This window comes from Eptesicus fuscus, chromosome 1 (assembly GCF_027574615.1).
Source record: "Eptesicus fuscus isolate TK198812 chromosome 1, DD_ASM_mEF_20220401, whole genome shotgun sequence".
Classification (NCBI taxonomy): domain Eukaryota; kingdom Metazoa; phylum Chordata; class Mammalia; order Chiroptera; family Vespertilionidae; genus Eptesicus; species Eptesicus fuscus.
The window spans coordinates 10,669,929-10,691,617 of record NC_072473.1 but is presented as its reverse complement, the minus strand read 5'-3'; positions in this window follow the sequence as shown (position 1 = coordinate 10,691,617).

The following is a 21,689-nucleotide window of genomic DNA, read 5'->3' as shown; positions in this document are numbered from 1 at the left end:
ACCATCTCAAAGATGTGATGGGCAGTTCCATCAGAAATGAAGCATTGCCAAGTTACTTATCATCAAAAATATGTGGGAGGAGGGGGAAATGTGATTCCAAAAAAGTTGCTTATTTCAACCCTGAACAGTTCATAGGAGTTTATAATTTATTTCCATAACAGTGTGATTGCTTCCTTTTCAACAAGGCTTTGACTCACTTGGAGGAATGTATTCCATTACAAGTCTGCTGGCTTCAGGCTTTATGTAGAACTAGCTGGTTGCCATGACGGCTGGGACTAACAAAATACAAACCATGAACTCCTTCAATACTGGTCACTAACTTCCTTCTAACAGTCCACTTCAGAACTGTGGAAACTGATAATATTTCTGAGGAAATATATATTCATATCCTCATTCATTTTAGGGGGTTCCTCTTTCTAGTTTGAAAATAATCTGAGGACATCTGCTTTGGGTTTAAGGAAAACTTTGATATAAGGCTTTGTGTCTCTGTGTCTAATGAGTGTTTAGAGAGCAGTATCTTCAGCCATGTTACTCTATTCTTTAAAAATGTGCACTTTTCATACAAAATAAATTTTAGCTCTGGTTGAGGAAAAAAAAAAAGGTAATATACTGAAGTTTACTAATGGCTTGACATAGCACAACCTCTATAGCATTTATTACTTAAGCACCTAACAGAAGATGTTTATTCACTATACCAAAGAGCTATAAGAAGTTTTTGAATTTTGAAAAACATGATAATTTCTAAGATACCATAAGACCTCACTAGTTATGGTTAAATGGGAAATTGGAGGAATGAGACAGGGAATTTAAATTTGAAATAGTTTTTCTAAATTGTGGTGAACCTCTGTTTTTCTTTGCTCAGCTTCCATCCTCAAATCTTCTGGTAATAATCTAATTCTCTTTGGATGACGACCCTCTACTGAATCTTCAGTCATGTAATTCAGGTGCAGTTGACCCCACTCCAGTTCCAGGGATAGTCCTGTGACACAAGCCTGACCAATCAGAGTACTGCATTTTATTGAATACTAGTGACCCAGTGCACGGAATTTGTGCATATTAAAAGGGAGTTAATTAGAGGAAATATTTTAATATTGCTATTTGCCCTTTTTCTATAATAGAAGTGTCAGAGATGAAAGAAAATTAGTAAAATGTATATGAAAATCTTCCTCCTGTCAGAGTCTGGGGTGCACCACGGGAACCAGAGTCAAGTCCCCGCCCACCCATGTATGCCTCGAAATCATGTGAGACCCAGACCTGGCCAGCCCCACTTCTACTGGGCTAGATCCAGACCCGGCCAGCCCCACCTCCATCAAGCCCCACTGGGTGGGGGGAGTGGCCTCAGGTCGCCTGGCCTGGCACCAGGGCAGGGGTCATGGCCTGAGGTCCCCCAGCCCTGGCCAGGGGGCACGACCTGAGGTCCCCCATCAAGCCCCACATGGCAGGTGATATGGCCTGGGGTCCCCCAGCAAGCTCTGCCAGGGCGGTGCATGGCCTGAGGTCCCCCAGCCTGGTGCCAGGGTAGGGGGTGCAGTCTGACGTCCCCCATCAATCCCTGCCAGGCAGGGGGCATGGACTGAGGTCCCCTGTCAAGCTCTGTTGGGTGGAGGATGTGGCCTGAGGTCCCCCATCAAGTTTTGCTGGGTGGAGATGTGGCCTGAGGTCCCCCGTCAAGCTCTGCTGGGTGGGGATTGCGGCCTGAGGTCCCCCAGCCTGGCGCTGGGGTGGGGGGCATGGCCTGAGGTCCCCTGTCAAGCCCTACCAGGTGAAGGGCACAGCTTCAGGTCACCTGCCCCTGCCCAGAGCCATGCAGCCTTAGGTCCCTGCTGATTGCCCGTTAAGGCTCGTTATGGGAACTTGGCCTCTGCTATGGGTGCAGCCATCTTGTGTTACGGAATCCCTGCCTCTGCTGTGGGTGCAGCTATCTTGTTATGGAATGACAGTCAATTTGCATATTCTCTATTAGACAAGATGGAGATTGGTTCAAGGAAAACTACATGACCAAAAGCTAGGCCAATCTTAGCCAATAAGACTCAATTCCATGATTTTTGTTGAAACTCTTGAGATGGAGGGATGTTCTACTGGGGTTTCTGAACAGTTATCTGAAAGCCTAGAGTTACTGGCAGCCATCTTACTATCATGAGGAAACAGTCACTTGAGAATGGAATCTACTTAGAGTGAAAACAGAGGAGACATGCAAAAAATAAGACCAATTTCTGGTGACAGTGTTTGAGCCCTAGATCAAGCCTTGCCTGAAGTCTGTTTCTGGATTTTTCAGTTTTTTTTGGCCAATGAACTACTTTTCTCTTTAACTTTAGTTTAATTGGACTTGTTATTTACAACCAAAAATTCCTGATTAATACAGAAACAAACCCCTATGTTATTTATTTATTTTAAAAACTTGTATTATTTTAAATACATGCAATAATTAAATCCAAGCTTAAAATTAGAAGAGCTCTCCAGGGATGCTGTTTCAATGATGAGAAAATTATTGTGTCTAATAAGTCTAATTAATTCCATTGTAATCAATCCCTTGGGGGAAGTCCATTTGCTTAAATATTTTAGAGATTCCCTTTTACAATCTTATTTAGTATTTTAATTTGTGCTCCTGAGAAATATTTTGCTCAGAAAGGATACATTTTGACTCCCATCTTAGCTAAAAAACATCAGTGGGATTTTATTGTAGAAAATGTGTCTTTCTCATGAAGTCTTTCTCAGCCTGATGAATAAATGAACGTGCTGATATCCTGATCATAGACAATCTTGAATTTCCAACAGAAAAACTGAAACATACTGTTTTTTAGTCCTCAGTTTCAAGCTATTTACACTTAACAAACTTTTGCTCTATATGTCACTATATAGGTTTTTATTTATTTTAAATCATAAAACATTTGGAGGCCCAGCTGAAAATGAACTTAATGACATTATGATTATTATCTTGTTTTTCTTTCAACATCTTCAGAAACTTTACAACATTTTCTATTCATTACCATCCATCTTACAGGATTAATATATTTTCATAGATACTCTGGGTTATTAATAAGATACTAAGTATTACATTATGGCAGGGACTCTTAATCTTGGTTGCTGATTAGAATAGCCTGGGAGCTTTTAAAAAATACTAATGGCATGGCCCCACCATAAACCAACTGAATCAGAATTTTTTTTGGAGTAGGGACCTGGTATGGGTGTTTGTTAAGAGCCCCTTAGGTGATTTTAATGTCCAGCCAGAGCTGAGAACAACTTCATTGCTGAAAATATTGACTAGAATCTATGATTTGTTTCAGTAAAGCATCATTTATTAAGGAATCTTTTGCCCTAGCTGGTTTGGCTCAGTGGATAGAGCGTCAGCCTGGGCCCATGGACTGAAGGGTCCCAGGTTAGATTCTGGTCAAGGGCACTTACCTTTGTTGCAGGCTCCATCCCTGGCCCTGGTCGGGCACAGGCTGGAGGCAACCAATTAATGTGTCTCTGTCACATCAGTGTTTCTCTCTCTCCTTCTCTCTCCCTCCCTTCCACTCTCTTTAAAAATCAATGGAAAAATATCCTCAGGTGAGGATTAACAACAACAAAAAATGATAACAAGGAATCTTTTAAAAACACCCTTAATTTCTCAAAATGGAATAAGGACAAATATGTAACACCTTAGTCAATAAAGAAATTTTAAAAAAATGGAATTCAAATATTATATGTGTGTGTGTATCCACACACACACACACACACACACACACACACACACACACACTACATTATATATATTTGAGCAATTCAATTATATTCTGGGTATATTGAGGCACCTCTCACCAAACATGATCCTTTGTAGTTTCCTTTCAAAGGAATGTATAAGAGGCTGGCTATTTGCCATGTATTAGAACATCATTCTTTCTTCAAAGTGAATTATCTCCATTAATATCCTCGAATATTGTCTATTTAAAATTGCATATTTCTGCAATTGTTGTTAACTTTCCTCAATAGAGTGCTTAATTACTATTTTTCCAACTCTATATGGTAGTGTTTGTACTTGATTATTGTCTCAGATGATATTATCTTCTTTCAGTTCTAAATAGTGCATAAAACCTACAAGAGATCCAAAGCAACTTTTAGCAAGAGAGAAAGGTAGCAGGATGAAGAATTCTAATCACAGAATCTCTTTCCCTTAATATGAGTGAAAGGGGTTTTTAAAAAATAGCATAAATTTACCAGCAGCAACCATAGAAGAAAAGAGTATGACCTGGTGGCCCTCAAAATAAGAAATGGTGGCCAGAAGAAGAAATTGATAATTTTGGCTCTTATTTTGGCTCAGTGGTATGCTGGAGCTGATTCATACTGGCTTATGAGAACCTATAGTCCAATTTTCAGGGATTTTTCAAACCAGGTATTAAACAGAGTAATTATTAAACATTAAATTAGATTAACTTACAATTACATAAATTATATTTAAAATAAAGGTAGTAAATCATCACTTCCTAATTGTTTTACTTCCTTTACTATCATCTATGCTCTTGAGGTTATTTCTATCTATTGTATCTACATGGCAGAAATACTCTATAGTGAATGATGTGTGCTCCAATTCCACATTTAGCAATGTCACGTTGGTAGCTTGAAATTGGCTGTGGTGGCAGTATTTATACTATGGTAATTGACATATACTATATGTTAGGGATTTTTATTTTTGAGAGCCAATTGTGAAACATTTACCGCCATACCACTGCTCTAAATCTCACCCTCAGCACCACTGGCCTGAAGTGGTACTGAGGGAGGAAAAAGTGAGTCTACAAAAACCCCAATTCTTACCAGTATCTCTTAATTTAGAGAGAAGTGAATTGATGAAGACAGTAGGAAACCCTAGGAAAAATGAAGGAAAAGACTTGAGTATTTCATCAGAGACAGAAAATTCTAAAAATTCTTTGAGTGTGCCATTTACTATGGATTCATACAACATTAGGGGCATAATTTCAAGCCTAAAGATACAACATATTAAGTATAAGATATATCCTCAAGTATGAGGTCTGAACTCCTAGTGTAGGACACAGAACAAACTCTTTAAAGAGAGTTCATGTCCACCAAAAAGGGAGCACACACATACAGTTGAACTCTCTACCTCTACCCTTATGACCTTGTCATCAGTATAGAGAAAAGTGTATAGAACACCTCATTTAGACTTCAAACTGGAGCTCTAAGAGGAAGATAAATGAGTTTTAGGTAAGTTCGAAGAGGGTCAAGAATTCACTCACACATGTCAGGGAAAACAGAAGGTCCAGACAGCTGCCAACATTGAGAATGAAGACAAAAATAAAAAAGAAGGAATGCTAAAATAGCAGATGTGGTTAAAAAGGAATATGTCAGAGTTAAGGAAACAAATTGAGCACCAGAACAATACAATTAGAAGTTGAATAAATTAACTAAAAAGAACAAGAAGAAAGGACACAAGGTGAAACATCAAATGATGGACAGGAAAAAAAAACCTTGAAGTTATACAGTTAGAACAGAGGACAAAACAAATGTTATAATTATAGAATACAAGTAACTGGGAAACACCTCAACTAGGGGATCAGAATTAACATCACAAATGAGAGTCAGATGGACATCAAATGGATGTGGTACCCTGAGGAGGACACAATACTTATATAGGTTTCTGACTGGGAATGTATAACAGAATCTAAGGAACATTCTATTAAAAAATGAAAAAGGTATGTATTCTTTTATATGTCAATGCCACACGAGACAAATGCTGAGGAACTGATCTATACTAAAGGGGTCTAAAGAGAATGGCAACTGCTATGGTCTGCAAGTATATATTCCTCCAAAATTTATATGTTGAAAACCTAATGCCCAAGGTGATGGTGTTAGGAGGTCAGGCCTTTGGGAAACAACGAGGTCATGAAGGCACAGCCCTCATGAATGGGATTAGTGCCCTTATAAGAGACCTCAGAGAGCCAGCTCATCTCTCCTACCATGTGAGGACACACACAACAAAAGAAAAAGTAGATAATTTGGTCCCATCAAAATTAAACTTTTGTGTTTCAAAGAACAGCATCCAGAGAGTGAATACAACCCACAAATGGAAAACATTTTTGCAAGTCATATAACTGATAAGGGGATTTGTATCTAGAAGATATAAAGAACCTTACAACTCAATAATTAAAAACAACCCAATTAAAAAATGGGCAAAGGATCTGAATAGCTATCCCTTCAAAGAAGATATATAAATGGCCAATAAGCACATGAAAAGATGTTCAACATCATTAGCTATCAAGGAAATGCAAATTAAAACCACAACGAGATACCTTTTCACACCTACTAGGATGACAATAACTAAAGAATCAGATCATAAGTTTTGTGGAGATATGGAGAAACTGGAACCCTCATATACATCTTATGGGAATATAAAGTGGCGTAGCTGCTTTAGAAATCAATTTGGCAGTTCCTCAAAAGGTTACACACAGTATTACCATATGAACCAGAAATTTTACTTCTTCAGATATACAAACAGAAATAAAAATTTATGTCCACACAAAAACTTGTACATCAACATTTATAGCAGCATTGTTTATAATAGCTAGAAGGTGGAAACAACCCAAATGTCTATCAACTAATGAAAAAAGTGTGATAAATCCACAGAATGAATATTATTTGACAATAAAATTAAATGAAGTACTGATACATGCTACAACTTTGAAACATTATTTTAAATGAAGAAACCAGTCACAAAAGGCCACATATAGTATGATTCCACTTATAGAAAACTAGAGGCCCAGTGCACAAATTTCAAGCACGGGGGTAGGGAGCGTTTCCCTCAGTCTGGCCTGCACCCTCTCAAACCTGGCAGTCAGACATCCCTCTCACAATCCAGGACCACTTGCTCCTAACCACTCACCTTCCTGCCTTCCTAATGCCCCCAACTGCCCTCCCCTGCAGGCCTAGTCACCCCCAACTGCCCTCCCCTGCAGGCCAGTTTTCCCCCAACTGTCCTCCTCTGCCAGCTTGATCTTGCCCCCCCCCCCCCGCTGGCCTTATCACCCCTAACCCCTTGCCAGCCTGATCTCGCCCCTAATCCCCTGCCAGCCTGTACTTGCCCCTAACTGTTCTCAATGCCAGCCTGATCTCGCCCCTAACTGCCTCTGCCTCAGCCCCCACCACCATGGCTTTGTCTGGAAGGAAGTTGGACATTGGGAAGGTGGCCGGTTGACCCAGTCTAATTAGCATGTTACCCTTTTATTAGTATAGATAGATTATATAGGATAAGATTGCTTAAATGGGGGAGAGAAGCCTTTTTCAGTAGGAGGAGATGCTCTTGGCAGACAAAAACACATAACTGCTATATCTGGACTGATAGCCAGCCATATGCACTATACTGCCAAACTGGTTATTAAAAAATTGAACCACTTTCTTATACCTTACACCAAACAGCTGTTGCTCTTAAAACCCCTCCTCAGCCCCTACCTTAGGTTCTGCCTTTGCAGTTCACCCAGTTTAGGTTCTGATTGGTCAGTTTCTATGCCAGTCAGTATCAAAAGCTCTGCCTCCTAGGCAGCCATTGGCTCCTCTGGGAAATCCAGAACACCCCACTAACAGCTGTCTCTCTCTCCGGGCCTATCTCTGGGCCTGATCCACAGCCTCCGAGGCAGCTGCGGATTAGGCCCTGCCTCTCTAGACATATCCGCCTTGCCCCACCCACCCACCTGCTGCCCTGCCCGCCCACCAGCCACCAGCCTTGCTGTGATAGGAGCTTGTGGGCCATGGGGGAGGGACCAAGAGGTGCTCCATGCACTTCCTGGTGACTGTTTGGTCATTTTGGTTATTACCGCTATTGGCCTTTTATTATATAGATGTCCAAAATAGGCAAATCTATAGAGACAGAAAATAGATTAGTGGTTGCCTAAGGCTGAGAGAAAATGGGGAATGACTGCTAATGAGTACAGGGTTTCCTTTTAGGGTGGTAAAAATATTCTAAAATAGATTGTGGTGATGTTTGCACAACTGTGAATATACTAAAAAACATTGAATTGCACACTTAAATGGGTGAAATGTATGGTGTGTGAATTATCTATAATAATAAAAGTGTAATATGCTAATTAGACCAGATGTCCTTCTGGGCGACCTTCGGGACAAAGCCAGGGCTGTGAGGGAAGCCTGGGTCCCGGGTGCCTGAGGGAAGCCAGTGCCAACAGCCGGGAGAAGGAAGGCCTACTCTTGCACGAATTTCATGCATCAGGCCTCTAGTATTTAAATAAAACTGTTATTAAAAATGTTTGAACAAAAGGGGAATAAATAGAATGGCATTTAACACAGGAAAAAACTTCTTGTGCTATTTTGATTTTTAACAGATCAGAATTTAGAACACCCATCCCCCTTAGCACTAGTGGGCATGAGGAATAGTAATTCACAGCGAGATATTTATTGAGTTACTTTGTGCCAGGCACTGGATTGGGGGCTGAGAATAGTGAACAAGACAGGCATGATCACGACACTCATAGTACTTAGAAAGTGCTAGAAAGACACACATTAAGTACCTACTTACATAATGAGTAAAGGTCCTAGAAGTAAAATACAGATAGGAGGAAAAGGTATAATGGAGGACCCCAATCTAATATGGGAAGGGAGGGAGAGTTTCTTTAATGTTTGAGCTTTGAAGATTAAGAATAAACTATTAAAATTGAGTGTGAGGTCAAGAGGATTCCAGGCAGAGAGAACTGGACCTCCTCTGCCAAGGAAACAGAGGACAGAAGACAGTGAGAAGTGGGGGGCAGCAGGGAAGGTGCTGAAGGGGCTGGCAGACCCTGAGGGCCTCATAAGCCACTTCAGGCATTTTGATCTTTATTTCCAAAGCCATGGGAAGCTGTTGACAGATTTTAAGGAGAGTTTTTAATTCATGTCTCGAGTATGCTTTGCTATTAAATTTCCCACTGAGTAACATAAAAATGAAACTACTAGATTATGCCAATGGAGATGATGTGGTTCCCCTACTTCTTACAAATTTCCTAGTGCATGTTTTCTTAGATTTTAGTCCCTGGGAAACAGTACACGCAATTCCCAGATGGAGAAGGGAGGGGAGAATGTACAGAGGAGTTCTGAGGAAATTAAGCTGGACCATATGAGCTTTGATGAGCTCAGCAACACCAGTAACACAATAATCCATAAGGACATACTGGCTTTTAAGCTTTGGATGTATGTTGGAGAATGAGATCACGTCCTGTGACTCTAAAATCTTGTTATTTACAGCTGCAATACTAAAATTGGCACTCTAGGCACTTTATAAAATATGGGTGGAGTAGCTTGTGGCCTCTATTATATATTGCCTGGGCTATGAGCTGGTATCCTCAATTGAGTACAGGTGAAAACAGATGGAAAATAAATTTTCCTACAATTCTCAGTGTGTTTTCATTGACTTAGCATCTGTTGGAAAATTTGTTCTGAGAATAGCATCAAGGAGCTGATCTACATAGTGGGCAATGGCCAACTGAGGCCTCTGAGAGATGGTTTCTCCATTGGCCAAAAAGTGCTTTGCCAAAGTCCTCAAGGCTACGGGGTTGCCTTGACAACATTAAGTAAAACAAGACATTGAAGTTCTTTAAATTTGCCATAAATTATGAGGTACAGTTGCTCTTAATTTCTGGAGCTTTGATATGTATTCTCTGGTTGATTTAACTTTTTTTCTTGGCTGAATGTGGTGAGGGGATGTCTTCTATGCTGTTAATGGTAATTCAAAACACTTTTTGTCTCTCCTTACTCTTGAACTTCACTTGTTTTTTTCCTTGTCCTCTTTTACTATGATCCTCTTTGTTTCTTAATATCTTCCTTTGACTGACCTGTGAGAATTTTGAGCTGTTAAATACATGATTCCAGCTGGATAAGTTGAATTCATCAAGATCAACCAGAAAATAATATGCTTTATTAAAAACAATTCAATTCTACTATGTTCAAGGTATGCAGGCTGACCTCAATGCAACATTTTGACTTTGCTAATCACCCTCCTTTCTACTTTGGCTTCTCTGACACCCATATATCTTGCTTCCCTTTTGCTGTAGTCATAGTGATTGATATCGCAGTATTCATCCAAACCCAAATCTGATTATCTATGCCAATCATACTGGTTCTGTTCTTCTTGACAATGAATTATTACTCTAAGAAATTCTGCAGCCATTCCCCCCTCCAGCCTGAGGAGGAAGCCAGCAGTATTGTGGACAAGTTACAGAGAAGTGAAGTTGGAGCCCTGATGTATTGTTTCTGGAGCCCATGCTAGTTCTCAACATCCCATAACGTGACCTAATTAGTTTCCTTATTGTTTAAGCTGATATAAACTAGGATATTCTGTTACTTGTATCTAAAAACACACTTGCTGACATTCCTTCTTCCTCCCTTGGCCTTTACTTCTCAGCCTCCTTCTTTGGTTTGCTTCTTCCATCTTAAGGTTTTATGCTTGGTTCTCTTTTCTTATTCTCCAATCTCAGTGAGTAAACTCATCCATTCCTCTTGCTTCAACTGCAGTTAATATGTTGATGGCTTCCAACCTAAACCTACCTAGGGGAATTAAGGGGCTCCATGGAGGAGATAGATGAGGGGTGACTCTGTACCAAAGGTGGCCTGGGAAAAGAAAGAATAAAAGGGTGTTCCAGGAGAGGGAATAGCAGCTTATGAAGGCTGGAAGGCATAGTAAAGAACTGAAAAAAGTTCTCTATAGAGTATTTATGTATACATGGGGAAGTAGTAAGAGATGAGACTGTAGAGATAATCATGGGCCAGATCTTAAATGACATGCACACCATGGAAAGAAGCATGAAATCTAACACAATGATAATGAAAAGCCAATCAAGGGTTTTAGGCCAAGACTATGAGACTACCTATGTCTTCATAAGACTTACATTTTAGAATGGAAAATGGATTGTAAAAGATTCATGACCAGAGGTTACTGCAGAGGTTACTACAGGTAAGCGGTGATCGTCTTTGGGTGACATCAGAGTTCATCTAGCTGGGCCACGAGAGTGGAATACTCTGAGCCACCTGACAGCCACATGAGTGTATTAGGCACCTAGGAGGAAGGAAGAAAAAGAATAAGATGTGGGATGTGGGCTCAAAAAGGGGATACAGGGCAATTAAGGCAAATGAACTTTATTATCTGAGCCAGCCCTAGATGAGTATAAAGATTGAAGTAGATTCCAATGAGGGAAAAAGGCTCTGCTGGCCATTGCTTTCAGAGGCTCCAGGCCAACCCCAGGTCCTTTTCTACCTCAGTGCCTTAGACAGATTGGACAGATGGGTCGTTCTGCAAACTTCCAAGGTAGGTTTGAGATCAAGGGAAATCTCAGAATCATCCTAGGATTCCTGCCTAAATGCTGGGTCTTTGCCTCTAGCTGTGAGGTTGACCAAATCTTGAGAGGTTCCCAGCAACCAAGCATGTCCTTTGAACACCAAAAGTTCAGCAGTCAGGCTTCAATACCTGAATATGGAGCCCATCATAACTTTGGTATATTACATTCCGCTCCTAATTCAGATTCCAAATCCCAGTCAGGTGTGCAGACAAGGAATTGAAGCATTTCAGGTCTTAATTGGCCTTTGGGATGGTCTAGTTACTAGTAAGTCCTCTGACCTATAATGAGAATCAGACTTCAAGTCTAAAGCAGTCCTTCAATTGACTTCCTTTCTCTTTCTTCTCCAGGATTTCCATGGAAATTGGTAATGAAGGAATGATCAATGTTCTATTTCCTGCATGTGTTCATGTTTTCACCTCTTAGTAATATCTACTGGTGCTTCTGGAAACTGCTGGAGACCCTTGTCTATACAGCTCATCCCATACACACAGCACCTGAAGGATGCCATGGCCACGGGGAACTGAGGTTCTGTGGGCAGCTGGAAGCTTGAGCACAGGTTTGAGAAGTGTGAAAGAAAAATTTTGGCACTGAGACTGATTCTGGAAGAGCTCACTGCTGACCCAGTCTTGCTTTTGCTTTACTTCATTCCTCAAAAATTCTGTAGCTAATCTTGGACATTTGGAAGTAGCTAAATCTAGGGGGGAATGGGGACATTGGCTTCTTAGCCTAACAGCATTTGTCTTTGCAGCTGCACTGCCCTCATAGCACAGGTGTGCAGAGCATGATTAAGTGACCCCAGAAATCTGACTGCCTGGGGTGTGGTGTTCATTTTTTCACCCTGATGAAATTATCTCAGGGTGTGGGTACTCTGCCTCACTCCCCTTTCTTTTCTTCACCACCCCCAAACTCTGGGTTTCAAACTCTGGTTTAACTGTGAAAATAGAGACACAAGGAGACAGGTTTTATGCTGTTGTTGATTTGCTTTTAGAATGACTGACTTCAGTCTCTTTTATAAGTCTGCCTAACAAGCAGGAAGAAAGGCAGGATTAACTTTTGAAAAATCTTTCAGCACCTTCATTGATCCAAATTTTAGTGTGATTTGGCAGGCAATGCAGGGTAGCATGTTCCAATGTTTTAACTTGTGCATAATTGCCAGATTAGCTATTGTTTGACTTGTACAATTATTAATGAAATGTGGAAAAAAAGGGTGGTAACTGTGAAGCCTGTAGCAATGTCTAGACATGAGGGTGGGGGTTGGGAGGTGGAGTACTAAAGGAGACGACACAGAATTTCCTCGACTTTGGTTTTTCTTGGATTTGGTATTTCTGCCTTGGCATAACAAAACATGGTCCAAGATATTGATAGATGAGAGATAATTTTGGGGTTAAAATTAACAATCAAGTTTTAGGCTATCTGCCAGATTTCTCACTTAAGTGAGTTAAAAGAAAAGATGCAGTCACTTAGGCTGTATGATAAGCACACTCACATGCACAAATACACACTGACATGTATGATTTGAAGAGCTACCACCATGTCAATCCAACCAGGAGAGAGATGCTCATTGTAATTTGGTTTTTGGAGGAAGAAGATTTTTAGTGCAGGAGAGCTTGTGAATGTCACTCATGCACTTTTGTAACCTTGTTCCAGGGTCATATCAGGTTGGGTGTTATGACAGCAAGGTTACAGGATAAAAATGCTTACAAAGTCATGAGAATTGGGAGGAGAAACATATTGGATTATAAAGAATTTTTAATCTTAATGTCTTGGTGTCTTCACTGTCCAGCAAATTCCCTTCCCAGCCCAAGGCTTTTGGGTGAACTCCCCATCGGCAAGAATAAAAAAGGAATCTATGTTGTGTGTTTAGTTGCTTTTGGTATAAGTATAGATGTATAACTTATGTATTACAATACTGTATACAATGAAGAATTATGTACATACATGCAATTCCATAAAGTTTGTTTCATTCACATAAATGCAAATTAAAATTTGAAGTGACTGGATCAACTTATTTTTATGCATGGTAGAGTGGCCTTGTGTAGTAGGTGTCCTGTAGAGCCCAGTGGCTCAGTCTCCCCAGTCACCTGAGCTGGGCCCTCTAGGTGCACCCCTGTGTGGGCTGTGTGCACAGTCTTGTTGTAGTTAAGCCTTGATTGCTATTGACATCACTGGGAGGAACTGACCTCCAGGCCAATTGGCTGTGAGTACCAGCTGTAACTACAATGGAAGAGCTGCTGTGCAGGAGCCAAACTTATGAAACAAGACTTGCTTCAGTAGGGCTTTGGTACTCACTGAGTCTGCCCCTTGAGTGTGTTCCTTGTGGATGTGTAGAGTTGTAATCTGAAGCTGTCCACTGGGTGCACTGGCTCTGGGGCCTCCCAGGAGTTATATAGTCAGCAACTGCCTGGGATTACCTGGCAGGAGCTACAGAGAGATCAGCAGATGGCTGTTATTTGTATTGGGCTTAGAAGTGCTCAGGCAAGGCCCAGCTGTGAAGCAAAGCAGGCTGGTGCTATTGCCAGGCCTTGGGCCTCTTATTGATAGGTATGGGACATGCTGAGGCCACCTTCTACTTGCTTGAAAGATTTTAGAAAAGTCTGAAGCCTGAGCCAGGACATGCCATTCATATGCAAAAGTTGCTGCAAACAGCTTGGGTGGGGCTACAAATTGGATGGGGCGGGGTCTCAGGGAATCACCAGGGTGGAGCAAATAGTGTGGGCCACGAGGATGGAAACTCAGATATGGCTGTCAGTTAGCCCTGGGATGGGGGAGGTCCCAACACAGGAACAATGACCCCTGCAAGCACCCCTATCTAGGATAAAGTCACTCCTGAGTTCCTGCCCCGATGACAGACAATCCAGTTCCTCCCCAATGTCCCTGGTTCCTTTCAAGCTGCTGCCCTACTTCTGGAGCCCAGAGAGATTGAGTCTAAGTCAGTTAGTATGCTGGCCCTTTAAGAGGAACACCTGGGTCTCCAGCAGCCTCCATATTATGCAGCCATAATCCCCACTGGTTTTTATATCCCGAAGTTACAGGGACTTCTCTTCCTGGGCTGGGGTTCTAATGTGGGGCTGGGACCACTTGCTTCTCATGGAGGATCTCTGCAGCCTAGATATCCCACCCGATTAAAAAAATGGCACACATGGGTGTCCGACCAGCCTGTTCTGTGCCTCTGCCCCTCCTCCCAGTCTCAATGTGCTTTTTTCTTTACTTCTCTAGTTGCAGGACTTCCCTTCAGCCAGATTTCAGGCAGTTCTGAATGATGGTTGTTCTGTATTTTAGTTGTAATTTTGACGTGGTTGTGGGAGGCAGAAAGTACTGGCATTTACCTACGCTGCCATCTTGGTTCTCAACAATACCTTTTGTGTATATTCTATAGCTATTTTTTGGTAGTTACTATGGGGATAATATTAACGTTCTAAAGTTATAACAGCTTTGTCCCCACCCTTTTGGTTGTTGATGTCACAAAATCACATTATACATTGTGTGCTCCAAAGCATAAACCAATAATTCTTTAAAATGCATTAGTTTCTTAAAATATGTAGAAAACAAAATTTGGAGTTACAAACCAAAGTTATATTAGTAATACTAGTTTTTAACTTACTTGTTTATTAAATGTAATAGTGTCTTAAATAATGTGGAAAACAAAAAGTGGAATTACAAACCATCTTTTATATAAAGGGCCCGCAGCCATCTCTCCATAATGCCGTCATGACCAAATGAGCAGTGGCTCTGGCAGCAGCCAGGGCGGGGCACAAGCTACTAGCAGCGGAGAGCTATGAGCAGTGGAGGGCAGGGCAGGGAGATACTATCTGCGGAGAGCTATGGGAGGAGGAGGGCTAAGAGCGGTGGAGGATGGGGCAGCGAGCTATGAGTGGCGATAGGCAGGGTGGCCAGCTGAGGCAAGCGGAAGCGAGCTACTAGAGCTGGGCCTCTAGTTGTTACAATAATACGAGCTTTTATAATTGCCCATGTATTTACCTTTATTGAGATCTTTATTTCTTCCTACAGCTTCTAGTTATTGTTTAGTGTCCTTTCATTTCACCCTTCATGACTCCCTTGATTATTTCTTGCAGGGCAGGTCTAGTAGTAACAAACTCGCTCAGCTTTCGTTTACTTGGGAATGTCTTAATTTTGAAGGACAGGTTTGCTAGATTATATGATTCTTGGTTGACAGGGTTTTTTTTTTTTCCTTTTAGCATTTTGAATATATTGGTCTACTGCCTTCTGGCCTCCAAAGTTGCTTATAATGTGATGTGATGGAGGATCCCTTGTATGTGACAAGTTGCTTCTTTCTTGATGCTCTCAAAATTCTCCCTTTGTCTTTGTCTTTGTCTTTTGAAAGTTTGGTTATAATGTGTCTTGATGTGAGTCTCTGAGTTCATGTTACTTAGAGTTCTTCTTAAATTATTATATTAATGTATTTAATCAAATTTGTGATGTTTTAAGCAACATGGGACAGTATGATATTAAGGTCCAATTGTGTGGTAAAGGGGTGGTTTGGCAAGGTTTCAAGATGTGGTATTTGAGTTGGACTCTGAAGGAAAAATAGTATTTAGGAAGACATCAAGCCTGCAATGAATTCTAGGCAGAAGTGAGGATGAAATGTGATATGGAGGTAGCATTTATCATGTATGATGGGTCAGGCACATCAGTTATCTCATTTAATACTCAAAATAGAGTGATAATATATCAAAATAGAGGTAGGTACTAGTATTCTCATTTTACAGATAAGAAAATTGATGTTAAGGAAGATTGAGAGACATGCTCAAGCTCACATGGCTAATTAACTGAGGTAGGAGTGAAAATTAATTTAATTCATACTTTTTATACTTTGCCAACTTACCAAAAAGAATAGTATGAACAAATTTTTGAGGTGAGAATTAGTGAGTCCCTCTGGAGTCATCAAGTAAATAAGGTTGGCTGGACCAAAGGGCAAGTGTAGAAAAGCAGCAGGAGATAAAAGTTAAATAACTTTGGATCAGATTATAAAAATCTTCAAATATGAGGCTTCAAGTTTAGACTTTCTTTTGGATAAGGGAAAAGCACTGGCAGTTGAGAGTAAAAAAATTTTTAATTTCTTTCCAAAAGATGTCATATAAATATGAAATGACAGTAAAAAGCAAATTTCTTGAAATCATGGATGTCTTTTTGCACTAAATTAAAGTGCCAAGGGTCATATCTGTGTAGTTAGTCAGCAAGTTCAGTGATAACAGATTCCACTCAACCAAGAGCCTTTCATCTTCTGTTTCTCTCTTAAGAAAATCTAAATCAATTTTTCTTTGCTTGAACACTTCATTTTTCTCCCCCAAATAGCAACTTCTGTTTTATAGATTATTCTTGTTCTCTTCTTACTTTTGGCTTTATAAAATGAATATCTGAAATTTTCCTGGATTGCTATGTTCTTGAAATAAAATTCTATTAAAAGACTTATTGTGATTCAAGGAAAAAATTATTATGTTGTTTGGTATACTTTTGAGTCGGTGGATCACTTATCATTGTCATATGTAAATTTTGCATATCAATCCCAATTTAAACCCTTCAACTGACAAATATAATCTTATTGAGACAAATAAAATTCATCAGGCATTTATGTAGAAATACTATATAAGTATTTAGTATTATAAGCAAGTTGAATGAGTACTATAAATTTCCATCTGCCATTAAAATGCCTGAAATGCTTACTCTTGAAATGACCTGATAAGAAATGTCACAGTAGGCAATTGGTTCTTGGAATTACCTACTATTTCAGGATGAAGCCTGATTATTCTATGTTAAGTGTCTCACACAAAACCTGGAACACAGCAGGACCCAAATATTAATTCCAACCATTTCCCCTATAGGTGTGAAAGATGCATTGTAAGGTCCAAATGTGTTTTATCAGGGGATATTTATTTTTGGGTGATTTTTTATTTTTAAAAATGAGATGTAATTTACATATAATAAAATGTATATTTTGTAAGTACACAGATTAGTTTTCCTATTATATTAAGCTGTGTAAGTACCACCCAGCACAAGGTATAGAAAATTTCTCTTACCTCACTTTCTTATGTTTATCACCATGGATTAGTTTTGTGTATTCTAGAATTTCATAGAAATGGAATTGTATAATATGTACTCATGTCCAGTCCCCCCCCCCCACTCATCATAATGTCTGTAAGATTAATTCATGGTATTGGATGTTGCATAGTATTTCATTGTATAGATGTACCTCAATTGGTTTACTTATTCTCCTATTGAGGGATATATGGTTGTTTTTACTTTAGGGCTATTATGATTAAGGCTGCAATGATCATTCTCATACAAATATTTCTGGGAACATAGTTTTTATTTCTCTTGAATAAATACCTCATAATGGAATTGCTGAGTCACAAGATAGATATGTATTTAAAAACCTTATCTGAGCCCTAGCTGGTTTGCCTCAGTGGATAGAGCGTCAGCCTGCAGACTGAAAGGTCCTGGGTTTGGTTCTGGTCAAGGGTACTGGGTTGCAGGCTCGATCCCCAGTGGGGGGCGTGCAGGAGGCAGCTGATCAATGATTCTCTCTCATCATTGATGTCTCTCTCTCTCCCTCTCCTTTCCTCTCTGAAATCAATAAAAATATATTTTTAAAAACCTTATCTGAAACTATCAAACATTTTTTCCAAAGTGGTTTATTAGTCTATATTCCTACCAGCAGATTATGAGTTCCAATTGCTCTATAGCCTTGTCAACACTTAGCATTGTCAGTCATTTTCATTTTAGCCAGTCTAGTGGGTTCCTACTAAATTTAGATACAAAGGATATTATGTCTATGTGCAGTGGGATGACCAAAAATATTATGTTTTCCAGCTGGTACCCAAGTTTCTGTAAAGGAAGGAACTGTCTTTGAGAAAGGCCTTTGATAAGTTGAACTGGGTGCTTTGCTGATGGCTTTATTAGAATAAATGTCAAGAAATAGAATTTCTGGATTATAGGTAATGCATAGTTTTAAGACTTTAGATACATTATTGCCAAATGGCAAAAAGACTATTCTAGTTCCCATCAGAAGTGTCTGAGGCTCATTTCGTGTTCTTACTATCAATGGGTATTATCAGTAAAACACCATTTTTTTAGTTGCATATTCTGTATACATGTGTAAGCTAAAAGAAACAAAAATAAGAAATTGTTATGAAACAATAGTGATAAATATGAAAAAGGAACAAATTCTTTAATATTCACAGCATTGAAATGTCATTTTTTAAACGACTATGGCCAGTTCCTCTAAGGGCTTAAATTTTAGAATTGGGTTAAATTACATATATTCCTTGGCTATATGATAACCTTTGATTATATTTTATAAATCTAGTTTGATAAGCAAATAATCAAACTCATTGATGCAGACTTAAATAGCTAAGTCAACAACTTGATCCATTTGCACCCTTTCCTAATTTTATTGCATTTATCATTCGATTTAAAAAAATATAGTTAGACAGTAGCCTATCTCCAAGTTCATTGGGGATTTTGAAGCTGCTTTCAAAGACCTTTCAGTTAATAAAACAGTGGTCATTTTTCGCTTAGTTTGGCTGGCTGAGGAATTTTGGCTAGCCGCCACAGGAAATATTCACATTGTGGAAAGGATATGAAGAAAGAAGGAAAAGAAGTTACAGTTAATCATGGGGCACATGAATCAGCTTCACTTTAAGATTTTACTCTGAAGTAGAGAATTCAAAAAACATGGGAAGCCCTAGGGATGGGGAAAGAGAAAGTAGCAGAATAATTTGCTTTAAAGAAAATCATTCCTTTGCATATGAACTATCATGAAAACCATCTGCATTTGTTGAAATTAGTATGCATTTGATAATGCTCTCTTCACTCTGGATGCTGTTCTGGATAAAAACAAAATAGGTGTACATCTGAAGCAGCTTGGAGAGCTTTCAATTTTGATATTCAGATAGACCACAGAAAACTGATTCAGATTGCAATATGTCAATATTTCTCCTGTGATTATGGAAGTTCTCTATGAGGGAACTATTTGTTTTCATTTAATGCTACAGATGAGTATGTTAGTGGTTGGGGCATCAAAATGAGATTGAGAATTCCTTTCTCTGGTTTGCTTTTATCTATCTATCTATCTATCTATCTATCTATCTATCTATCTATTTATTTATTTATTTATGTGGCCTTGGGCAAGTAATTTTGTCATTTTTATCAGGTTCGGTAAAATGCTAGAACACAATAATTAAGAGATGCCAAGAAGATTTTTAAAAATATGTTAGTGATAGAGGACATGTCTGATGCACCAAATAGTTGAAACTTTTCTTATTGAAAACATGACTGACTATCAAAGACAGAAAAATAGTTACTTTTCTATTTTAACATGCTTTATTCCATACCTGGGCTAAAGCAATTTAATACAATTTCTTAAAACTATAAAAGCTGCTGCATTTATTGAATGGCTTTCTGACATCTATTTTTAACATATGATGAGTGCTATACTTGGCAAGTCCTCAGCATTTTCCCCAGTGAATGGTCTGCCAGAGTAATTTGAGAGTAAATATTTTGAGGTATTATCACCCTCAGAAGGATTTATTGACCAGGTGCTTTTGTATAGTGCTGTTTTAAGGCCCTTTGAGTGCTGCTTTAGACTTCATAACTAGGACTCAAATACAATGCTCTAGCAGAGTAGGATCAAAATATGACTTGCAGTGCAATTAGGCCATTGCACACTTTCTCCATATGGCTATTGTGTTCAAAGGGATGTGGTTCAACTCAAAATAGAATCCCATAGTTCTGCAGAAATAGTGTTAATTATAGGGTAAGCATTGTGCTAGTTGCTTCCCATTCATTATCTTATCTGATACCAGTGGCCCAGTGCATGAAATTCGTGCATGGGTAGGGTCCCTAGGCCTGGCTGGCAATCAGGGCTGATTGGGGTCAGCGCATGTCATAGCGAGCGATCAAGCTCCCAGTCTCCTGATCAAACTCCCGAGGGGACACTTTGCATATTAGCCTTATATATATATATATATATTTATATATATATACTAGAGGCTCGATGCATGAAGATTTGTGCAAGAATGGGCCTTCCTTCCCCTGGCTGCCGGCACCGCCTTCACTCTGGCTGGAGCTGCCTTTTTGCTCTGGCCCGGAGCCACCTTTCCACCTTCCCACGTTGCCCAGAGGCCCAGAGTGGCTGGGGCGGTGTGGAATGCCTGCGTCGTTGCCATGGCGACAACACAAGCATCCCGTTCCACCCCCGGCCGCTCAGCACCTGTGTATGCAAATTAACCAATTTTTGTTGGGTTAATTTGCATACTCACTCCTGATTGGCTGGTGGGCATCACAAAGGTATGGTCGATTTGCATCTTTCTCTTTTATTAGTGTAGATACTAGTAGATGTACAATACCCATGCTTCTTCCTGGTGCCCTGATACACACTAATGCACACATAGTCCTCTGTATCACAGTGAACTAATTGTCCTGCTTTTAGAACCATATTATTCTTCCATTGCTGATATACCCTCATCCTTGCCAATGACATGAGCCAATTGCCAAGAATAAGCAAAAACCTAACCAGAGTGTGATTAGTGAATGGATTATTTCCCATTAGGTCCTGTGATAGACAACATAGTGGCTCCCCCAAAGAAGTCCATGTTTTAATTCCTGAAACCTCTGAATACATTACATTATATGGCAAAGGGAAATTAAGATTGAGATAGAATTAAGGTTGCTAATCAGGTGACCTTAAAATTGGGATATTATCCTGGATTATCCAGCTGGGCCTAATATAATCACAAGTATCCTTAAATGTGAAAGAGAGAGAGAGTCAGAAGAAGAGTTCAAAGTGATATGATGTGAGAATGACTGTTGTCATTGCTAGCTTTGAAGATGAAGGAAGAGGCCATGAGTCAAGGAAAGCTGGCAGCCTGAGGTTTTTTTTTTCAAAAGGCAAGGAAAGGGACTCTCCCTTAGAGCCTCCAGAAGGAACACAGCCCTCCCACCACATTGATTTTAGTCTGGTAAGACCTGTTTCAGACTTTTGACCCCCAGAAATGTAAGATAATAAATTTGTATTGTTTTAAGTCATTGTTTGTGGTAATTTGTTACAGCAGCAATAAGAAACTAATACAGGCCCTTAATTTATAAAGTTGGCAAAAATGGTCTGCAGGTCAAATTGATAGAGTTGGCAAAAATGACCTGCAGGCCAAATCTGGCCTGCCACTTGTTTTTGTAAATACTAAAGTTTTATTGCAACCCAGCCACACCGATTTGTTCACATATAGTCTGTGGCTGCTACAATGGTAGAGTTGAATAGCTGTGGCTGAGATCATTGGGCCTGCAGACACTAAAATATTACTGTCTGACTGTATAGAAAGGGACCCCTGATCTAGAATATATGTAGTTACAAATACAATACCATAACTA